The 10,062-nt window shown below is 41.2% G+C and overlaps 1 long non-coding RNA gene across 1 annotated transcript; it reads left to right on the top strand.

Annotated features, from left to right (window-relative positions):
* The first annotated feature begins 7,921 nt into the window (after positions 1-7,921).
* LOC106945831 (uncharacterized) lies at positions 7,922-8,287 on the top strand. Its single transcript, XR_001424641.1, has 2 exons — positions 7,922-7,974; positions 8,058-8,287. It is a non-coding gene; the product is annotated as an uncharacterized LOC106945831 (long non-coding RNA).
* The last annotated feature ends 1,775 nt before the right edge of the window (positions 8,288-10,062 follow it).

Genomic DNA, 10,062 nt, shown 5'->3' with positions numbered 1-10,062 from the left:
AAAAGCAGCAGCCGTTCGGAGCGGAGGGGTTCAAAACAAATAAAGCAAAAAGGAACGCTTTACCGACCTGCAGAGAACCTGTCTGCTTTGTGGGTTATAGCATCGATGTGGCACAGATTGCGGCGAAAAGTCTCCTGGCTCGAACTGGCAGGAGCCGGCCATTGATCTTCGCTCGGCTCGGCGGCGCTGCGATGCCTCCGCAGACAGATGGGGAGAGAGCAGAGGAAGGAGGGGGTGCGCTCAGAAACGCATATGCAAGGCAGCCTCTTGATGGTACTTTTGAGACGGGCCCCAGTTTTGCTTAGATTGCTTAAGGATGGACTTATTGGGGCAGTTAGCTTCACTTTGGAGCCGAGAGAAGAAAGAGGATGAAGGCGAGGGTGTTTTTTTTTTTTTTAAAGGGGGTTAGAGAGGGAGGGGGAAAAGTGGGTGAGCCAGAGCCATAAAAACTAAAAGATAAGAAGTCTTTAAGAGATATCTCACTGTGCAGAAATCAGCCAGAGCTATCGGGTTCTAACAGGGATCTTGTTAGACCTGTGGATGAAAACAGAAGCTTGCAAATGTTATCGTACATCCTTTAATTCTTTCCCGTTTCAACCACAGAGTGAAAGAATAAAAACCACGAGGAGTTTTTGATTTCTTCTTTTAAAAGTTGTCGTCTTCGGACCAGAGCCTTTGAAAAACGTTTGGATTTTTCAGTCGCCTACACTGAATTTGCCTGTGGTGATAAAAAAAAAAAAAAAAAGAACCTTGGTGTTATCTTTGACCAGGATATGTCATTTAAATCCAATACTAAACAGGCTTCTAGTTCATTTCCACATTATTGCCAAAATAAGAGTGTCTACTCATTTCTACTCATTTGTTACTTTGAGGCTACAGTATTTGAATTCTTTACCTCCAGGAAGTCCAGAAGCTCTACTTCACCGACTCAATGTTAAGTTCAGAGCAGAATTCAAATTTCTTCTTCTCACACATAAAGGCCTCGACTGATCTTCATATATCAGAGATCTGATTGTGTTCCCAATGGAGCGCTTCGCCTTCAGACTGCAGGTTCACTAGTGGTTTTCTAAAGTTTCTAAATGTTCTATAGTTTTGTAACAAAATTGTAACAAATGTTGCAGTTTTGTCTGAGAACAAAATTGCAACATTCGTTACATTTTCAGCTGGTGCAGCTCACTTTCTCCCTGCACTGTGTCAAACAAACCAAACCCTCTGAAAACCAGGAACCTCTGAAGGACACGACACGAAAACATGAGCTTAACTTCCTCCTTCACAAAATGTGAACAGAAGTAAAGTGGATGTCGGATTTTAGCGGTTGTAGGATTTAGCTTTTGTTTGTGGTGAAAGACCATGAGCCATTTCTCCCGCTGGGACTATTACTTGATTGTTTTTGATTTACTGGTTTGGAGCGAATCAACCAGGCTACACACACAAAAAAGTCATTTTGTCACATGTTGATCCTACGTAATACAAAAAAATGGAGAGTTTTCCCTTCCACGCTGGAGGTTTGGATAAGTTGTGTGCCTCTGATAAGGCACAGAGCCACCAGTGGATGGGAACGTTTGCAGCGTCAGAACTTATTCGGCAAATGTGTTTCCATCTCCCCGTTAGCGCATCAACTCTTTTTTATTTATTTTTTTTGTGACAAACCAAAAACCACCTGAAAACGTATTTGCAAAACTGAGAAAGTTCTCTTGAATTTTGCCGTTTCAATCAACCATAAGCAGCGGCGTCCATTATTACCTACGTAAACAGTGCGCTGCTCTGTGACGTCTACGTTCTTCTTCTGCATTTGCAGGTTCACACAGAGGTTTGATTGCAGTCGTTCAGTAATATGAACGGAAAAAAATAAAAGATAAGTGAGCAAAATAATCTGAATTGAGCATGGAGTGAACGTGTGAGCGTAGCCTTATTAGCTTTTCCATTCAGAAGTATTACATGAATTACAGGGATGATGGATTGTCTCGGGGGGGGCGGGGGGGGACTCAGGATGAGAGGAGGGATTACGATGAGTTTGAAATGACTCAGACATTTTGTTCAGTATCGCTGCCTCGCTTTTCATTCATAATCTCTTTCACGCCCTTTTTTCACTGGAGCAGATCTGTTTGTGTGTGAGGTTTTGAGAAGCGAAGGGAAGCCCACTAGCAGCAAAGCTTTTTTTTTTCTTCCTTTGGTGGGTTGAATCAGAATATTTCCACACTTACCAATGCCCGCGCACAGGCAGAGGAAACCAGCTGGCTTATGGCAACAGCAGTGGCAGTGGCCTACCAGCACAGGTCAGCTGGAGGCAAGCGATGCTATTGTGTGGGATGGGAAGATGAAGCAATGCAGATCTTGAGGAGGAGGAGGTGGGTGGAGAGGCAAATCTCTTACAGCTGCACTGTTTTGCTGCGCTTAACCCCTGCAGGCCGGGTTCAAAGGGGGCAGGAGGGGAGGGGGAAGTGTGTGGTTTGCAGATCCCTAACATCTGTATGTGCCGCGCGTCGGAGGAGGAAAATGGTTACTAATGCAATCAAGGTCTCATTTACATCCTGTGGCGCATCCATGCTGGGCGCAAAAACACGATGCTCCATCACATGCAGCCACGCTCTGCTTCGGTGTTTAAAACGCTCCGAGCACAATGGAACAAATTATTGCCCTTTGCTCACTCTCACTTACTGTTTTCCTTTGTTTCGCTCGAGGTAAACGTTAACTTTCCTAAAATGTATATAATGAGACAAAAGGCATCCTTAGAAAAAAAAAAAATTGTCTGGGAGTGATACGTCCTGAGCTCTTCCTGAAACGACCGGATATGAGTTTGTGTTGAAGAAAAGTATTGTAACCTTAAATAAACCTTCTGTTTTTGACTTTTTTTGTCAGTTAAATGTTTCAAAGCTGAAACTGCAGCTGCATTTCCATTACAAATGTGCGCAAAACTTTCTCAGTATTCCATCAATGGCGATAAAAAAAAACATGATTTCACAATTGAAGTGTTTCTAGTAAATAAACACAATTAAAATCACTTGTATAAGTTAGTTCATGTGATGTTATCAAAAAAACATGGCGTGCTGTCATCCTCCAACGTCGTCTTGCTGTCGTCATCTCCTTTGCGGCCTGCACCGGTGGCAGATTTGGAAAATTTTGGATTTTTGAAATTCCACATTTCAAAAAGTTGAAAATGTACTCAGACTACTATCAAAATGTATTAAATTTTTTGGCAGAAATGTACTCTTTTTTTTCTATCTACAATGGCCCTAATATGCCGTAGTATTCTTCTTGTGTAACTTCTCTGGCTGAACAAAAGCGAATAGCTGAATTACTAATATTGTGACGTCTGCTGTTGTTGCTTTAAATCACAGAAATGTATTTGAGTCACTGGTTAACAAGCTGCCCTGGTGTTTAATGTGGTGCCCTGACGGGTTAGTTGCTCTGTCAGCAGTTGGTGACTGGTCTCTTCCTGTAAGGCCGTCTCCTTCATCCTTTGAGCTCTGTTTCGTATAAATCCCTCTTGCCTGGGCTGCATTATTGCATGCGTGAGTGGGTGTATGACTGTGATGCACGTGTGTTGTGGTCACCACGGAGATGCCATCTTACCTTATTAATCTGCCCACTCACCACTCTGGTGAAGCTCAGCTGCTTTCTGATCTGTGTTATATTTTAATAGTGTTGGTGGATGGAGGACTGTGTGTACATTCTTTAATGATACATTATTCTGTTGTTCTAATTATGGTAAGCAAGCATGCGCAAAAATTAGCTAAGTAAAAGATTCATCAAGGAATATATATGTTTTGTTGTTGACTTACCGATCCTGTTGGTTGTGCAGGAGGCCTTACTTCTGCTCTTCAAAGATGTATGGTAATGCAGTTGCTCTCTCCCGCCTCCATCATTTCAATCCAACGGCATGGCTTTGTTTGCCAATTATAGTTTGCTTGCAAAGAAAGAACAATGTAAAAGCAAACCGCAGCAGAAAGATTTCTGTCCAGGCCAAACAAGAGGACAAGCGTGTATCTGCTGAGGTGTATGCAGACAGATAGTACACAATATTATTTGATACTATATATTACTCTACACTGATTATATCATTTACACATTCACAAACAGCTATGGAATACTGAAGATGTCGACTAGAAATATTTTTTTTCTTACTGTTTTGGTGCCCTCTCTACCACGGCGCCCCTATTAGTGCCATTGCTTTCCCACTGAGTGAACCAGAGGAATTTCCTCATGTGACTACACCCCTAAAACATATTGTTGCAAGATTCTAGAGAGGAACTTTATCCTTAGATTTATCCTGCTTTTTTTTTTTTTATTACAACTGTACAGTTGTTGGAAAAAACACATACACACACACACACACACACACACACACACATCTTTGACTATTTTGTCTAAAGATTCTTAAAACAGCCTTTATATACACCACTTTGATGTTTTTGCATCTGACTCCAAGACTGATTCTTTGACGTTTATACCAAATGTGGAATTGTCCCTGTAGGTGCATTGATTTAAGAACAAGAGCGTCAATGCACAAGTCTGTTTAAAACAAAACAAAAGAAAACATTGGAGAAAAGTAGGAAGCGGTTACATAATCCACGAGGCTCAACAGGAAAAAGCTCTGAACTAACAGCAGGTATTGCTGCCAAATTATGTAACACCTTAAAAATCATAAAAGGGATTTTATCAGGATATTTGATGCAGTTTAACATCAAATCTACTTCAAGCTATTAGAATCCTTGCATTTATATATTGAAGAGGAATCAGCGGATGGAGAGGCGATGAGACGATGAGATAAATAGAAAAGGAAAGAACCCAACGGGTGAATCCTACTTTACTCCAGATTGCTTACCTCAGGTCAGTTGTCACAATGTGCAGAATTGAATGCAGGATTGAAAAGTTCTCAACTGAGTTTAAAAATGGGGGAAAAAAAGTCCTTTCTGCCCTGCTGGTTGAATTTTAAACAACAAACGAGTTCACTCGTAGCGTCGGGATCCAGCATCCGCTCGACGGCCGTGCTAGCATGTCGACGGCGGTCACTCCTATTGTTACGGCAGGCCCTGTCCAGGATGCAGCGAACATCCTCGAAGTGTTTACAGTTGTGAGGGGTGACGAGAGATAAATGAGTCGGGGGTGGGGGGGATTGTGAGAAGATGAGCATTCATGAATAGCAGCAGCAGCAGCCGTGTTCTTCCCGCTCCGCTTCACGGCGCTTGGTCAGCCGGCGAGAGCTCCAGGAAACAGATGTGGGCCCGATAAGAGCAAGAGGATGTGATACTGTGGTGTGCCATTTTTTTTTTTTTTCTGTGCAAGTGTGTGATTTCCTATTGTTAATCCATTTGTGTGTTCTCACACTCCCAGCTGCTTCCCTTTTTTTTTTTTTTTTTTTCCTTTTTCCCCAAACTCGACCTTTGGGACATTCTGGCCTGGGTCGCTCTCTCCAAGGAGAAGAGACCACGGCGACGGACGTCTCCACCCCGTTCAGAGCCGCCGAACAAGGCAGGAGTAAATCATGGTTGTTTATTCCATCGTCTCTGGCGATCTGCCAGCTGGGCCTTGCTTGCCGCTGACCTGCACCGTGCCTCGGTGTACCAGACAGCGCGCCCTCCCAACAGATTCTGAGCGGAGGAAACAGAAGGGATGTGAGTAAGCCTGCTGCAATCTGGCACTTTGGTGTTAGTAGAGATGGAAAAGCAAAGTAAATCACAGCTGTTTATCTGCATCTCCCATACACTGTTTGTATGAACCTTTGTGTGTGTGTGTGTGTGTGTGTGTGTGTGTGTGTGTGCGTGTGTGTGTATTAGCTCCGACAAACACACGCTTGTTCGACTCGTGATTGTTTGCAAGTGCAAACGTGAAGAAGGAATGAGTCACTGCTGGAGCTATTATGAGAGCTGCAAACACAGTCAGAACTGTACGGTACACACCGACCTGCAGCAGGGCATGTCTGAACTCTCCTTTTGTTAATAAACCACACTAATTAGCAGAAACAAAGTCTCGTTTATTGTGGCAGAACCTGACGACTCCTGCGAGATGCACATGTGGAAGTTCTGGCAGAGAAATTACACTTCTTGCAGCGCCTCGGGAAAACCGGTCAACCCGCCCGTACTTCTTCATGTAGAATGTGAAGAAGTATGGGCGGGTGTTTTACGACATATATAAGATGTCGCCTGACAGATTATTTGGATTTTTTGCAACAAGGAATATGATGCATTGTTATAACATGTCTTACAAACAAAAATTTAAATTGGTGTAAAGTGATTTATGTTCAGTGACTCCCCTTGAGTCAACACGCTCTGAGGCCTTGTCGACACGTATCCGGATATTTGGGAAACCAAGTGGATTTTTACGCAATTTGGCCTAAAATCCACACATAAAGTTAGTTTTAAATCTCTAAAAACGATCAGTAATACAAACTCCAACCAAAGTGGAGATTTGTTGAGTTCTCCTTATTGTACATTATAAACCTGAGATTTAGCCTTCTGCACCTTACAGTTTGTGACAAATAATGCGACAGTGAAAAATGACTGCTATCGGACAGGTGCTGATTTTTACAGTGGTTCAGACGCTTTTTGCTTGTTTGTTTTTATGAGACCAACTTCTCCAATACGCTGAGTTGCAAAGCAGAAAAGGTCATTTGAGGTCAGCTGTTTTACACCTACACAGAGGCACAACGCCTGTTCAACATCCGCAAACTTGCTTTGACACGATTCCCAGTCGACACTGCCTCGTGTTTTATGAACTTACATTCTGACCCTTTGTATCCATCCATGCAAGTGAACCTCCTGGTGCCATGTTTAATTCATAACAGGAAGTTTTGGTTGTTTTGAAGGATCGTGATTGGCTGATTCAGGTTTTAGCATTGACTACTCTGCCCCCTATGGGTTGGCATGTTAAAATCAACGTTCAGTGGCGTAATTCATAGGGTTCATGTGGACGAAGGCTTTTTTTAATAACCGGTCCCGTGTGTACAATATTATTTTTTAAATGCTGTGGTGGAGATATTCACTTTTATAAAGACCTGGCTATGTGTTTACAAGGCCTAAGAAGTGAAATGTTGAATTCACTTCTTTCAACTGATTCCACTAAAACTACTTTATAAAATGTAGAGCATCACGCATTTACTTTTAACGTAATCATTGAAGTAAAGAAAAACTGACTTCACTAAATCCAACATTGCAGATGTAAGTTTGCATAGCTTAATGCTGTGAAGTTAAATTTACCAGATACTAATAAAGTTTACTTAGGACAGTTTAGTTCAGTCCGAATTAATTTCAAGTGTTCTTGGATTTTGTTGATTGATTTTTAATACTTTCATGTCTCGGTTAAAGAACTGTCTTTAGTGGAACCAGCTGGGATAACTGGGTTACATAATTGTAAGGTTTACTTTTTTTTCCCATTAGATTAAATAAACAAATGTGACTAAATTAACTCACTGAACTTTATTTAAAAAGTCCGATTTATGAACAGTAAAAGCAAATATCCCACATTGGGACAAAATAAGCAAAGAAAAATAAATAAATAAAAGGTAAACAAATTACACAAATGGACTGGATGAAGAGCATCTGCGAACATCACTAATTAAATATTAGCAGTCTGTCTACCTCAGCTTAATTTAGAACTACTTTAAGTGCAGACAAAAAGTTTGTCCTTAAGACGTAGCAAACCGTGAAATAGATCAAGGGGTGTGAACATTTTTTTTTTTTTTGCAAGCCTTTAAAGATGCACAGCGTAAGCAGTGTAGTACATCGTTTTTCCTCCCATGCTGTGTGATTTCCACCTTTATCAGCCTCATAAAAAGGTGACCTTTCTATGAAATAAGCACAGGCGATCCCTCACATGAAGTTAATTCCATGTAGCATGATCCAGGTGTTAGCTTTGAATACCAACTCTGCTGTCTACTTCTCTTTTTTTTATTCTTATTTATTTATTTATTTATTTTACAAGCCTGCAACTTTACCCTTAGAGCAGGAAAACTTTACCCTTGGTGATGCCGACTTGGTGAGAGATATTCCTGTGTAAAATTCATGAATTCATAACTTTTGAGGGTATATTTCACTACTGATCTATTGGGCCGTGATAAGAATTCAAAGGTGAACGGAGCTGGAGGACATCTTCAAAGCGGTCGAGGACATCACAGGAAAGCCAATGAGGTGCGTTGCCCTCCTCCGACACCCTCGGAATACATTCCATGTGTCTCCCCTGCAACGCGATACGCTGTCAGAGGGAAGAAAGAAAAAAAAGAAAAAAAACGATGCCATCGGAGCCTGCTGCCATTAACTTGATTTACATGGGGTTTCAGTCGAAGGCTGACGAAAAAAATATAAATTGGCAGTGTCAGCAAATTTCAGTAAAATCTGTAAAAAGACCCAAAACGACAGGTGAAGAAGAAGGACGTTGATGGCGGCGCTCACAGGGAGGACGGAGTTAATCAAGTGGAAAGTGAATGCAGAGGCAGCAAACAGCATCCTGAGAAAAGTGTTTCTTGCTCTTTGGATGTTTTTAGGGTTTATGTGATCAGATCAGCACAGCTGGTTGTATTTATCAATTGATTTAGCTCGGAATTTGTTAATCTTAAAATCTGAAAAGTGCAGCATTCATTAGTATTCATCACAAACAGCTAATACTTATTTTAAACCACCTTATGCTGCAATTACAGGCAGACATAATTCGAGGTCAATCTATGAGCTTTTTAACATCTGGAGATTTTTCAGAGTTCCTAATTCTTAATTGGATCTACTTCTGAACTTTAACTAGGCCATAAAGTGACTAAAATGCAGCTCTACCTTTTAACCATTGTAGCTATTTTTAAGATGGGATGTTAAAAACGCTGACTTCATTTCTCACATGTAATCAAATGAAGTTTGTCAGACTTACTTTATTTATGTTTGTTTAACATAAATATATTTGCTTGGATAAACTTAAATTGATTGTTACAAATTAACTCATTTTTTAAATACTGAATTAGCTACTTTCTTTGCTCAGTGAACCAGTCTTAAGATTTTTATAGCCTCTAACAAATTTTCTTCCAAGGTTCCATCCATCCTAATAGTTTTTCTGCCAACAGATTATTTCACCTGAGCTGTGGAAAAATAACTATCTTAGTTAATGCCAATCTCTTAGTTTGCTTTTCTCAGCATTTTGCATGTAGCACAAGAATTTCATCTTTCATCTTCTGTTCACCGGTGTCCAATGAATCTCTGAGATTAAGGATGTTTTCACTTATGATTCAATTGGGGTCTAAAATTGCAACATTTGTCATATTTTCAGCTTGTGTGGTTTGCGTTCACATTTCATTGTGTCAAATGAACCAAACTGTTTGAAAAACATGTTAACCTCCTCACCTGTGGGGGCGCTGCACCAAGAACTACTGAAGAAGATGACACACAAACCTCTGAAGATGCTGAGTGCAACTTCCTTCTTCACAAAATGTAAGCAAAAATTGAGTAGCATCCGATTTTAGCCGTTATATGATTTCTTGTTTGTCACAGGTATAAACCCATAAGCCATGTCTCCTGATATCGCTACACTCCCATGTTTGTTTTGGTTGTACTTACCCAGAATGCCCTGCACTACACTCCACTTCCTGCTTTTGCAGCCATCTCCAGTCCACTTGCATCCACATACACAGAGTTCACTTTAGCCAAACCTATTTGTAAGTTTTTAGGCGAACCAGAGTTCAGTTTCTTTGGTCCACATCAGATTTCAGCTCTTTCCCCAAACAAACCAGACTTTTCAGGCAAACAAACTGGAATTTGATTAAACTAAACAGGGCTGGTGTGCATGCAGCCTTACTGCCATACAAGTGGACTTTTTTTAAATGTCCCTCAGAGGCCTAAGACCAAAACGTGTGCCAGTCTTACTAGATCTTTTTTGTTTTGTTTCGTCATCCACCACTTTAAAAGAAATGAAAACTTCACCAAACGGGGAAAAAATTTTGGAAGGAGCCCGACTGTTTGGGCACGATTTGTCAGACACGACATCTGCCGCTTCCCCTCTTCAGAGCCCCACTATCAAAGCTAACAGCCTGTAGCATGCATCAGCGGAGGCGGATAACCCCTGGTAGATACAAGGGAACAAGGAGACAAT

The sequence above is a fragment of the Poecilia latipinna genome, unplaced genomic scaffold (genome assembly GCF_001443285.1).
Source record: "Poecilia latipinna isolate Pla-1442-1.1 unplaced genomic scaffold, P_latipinna-1.0 Scaffold163, whole genome shotgun sequence".
Lineage (NCBI taxonomy): Eukaryota > Metazoa > Chordata > Actinopteri > Cyprinodontiformes > Poeciliidae > Poecilia > Poecilia latipinna.
This window is presented reverse-complemented; position numbering and strand designations above follow the sequence as displayed.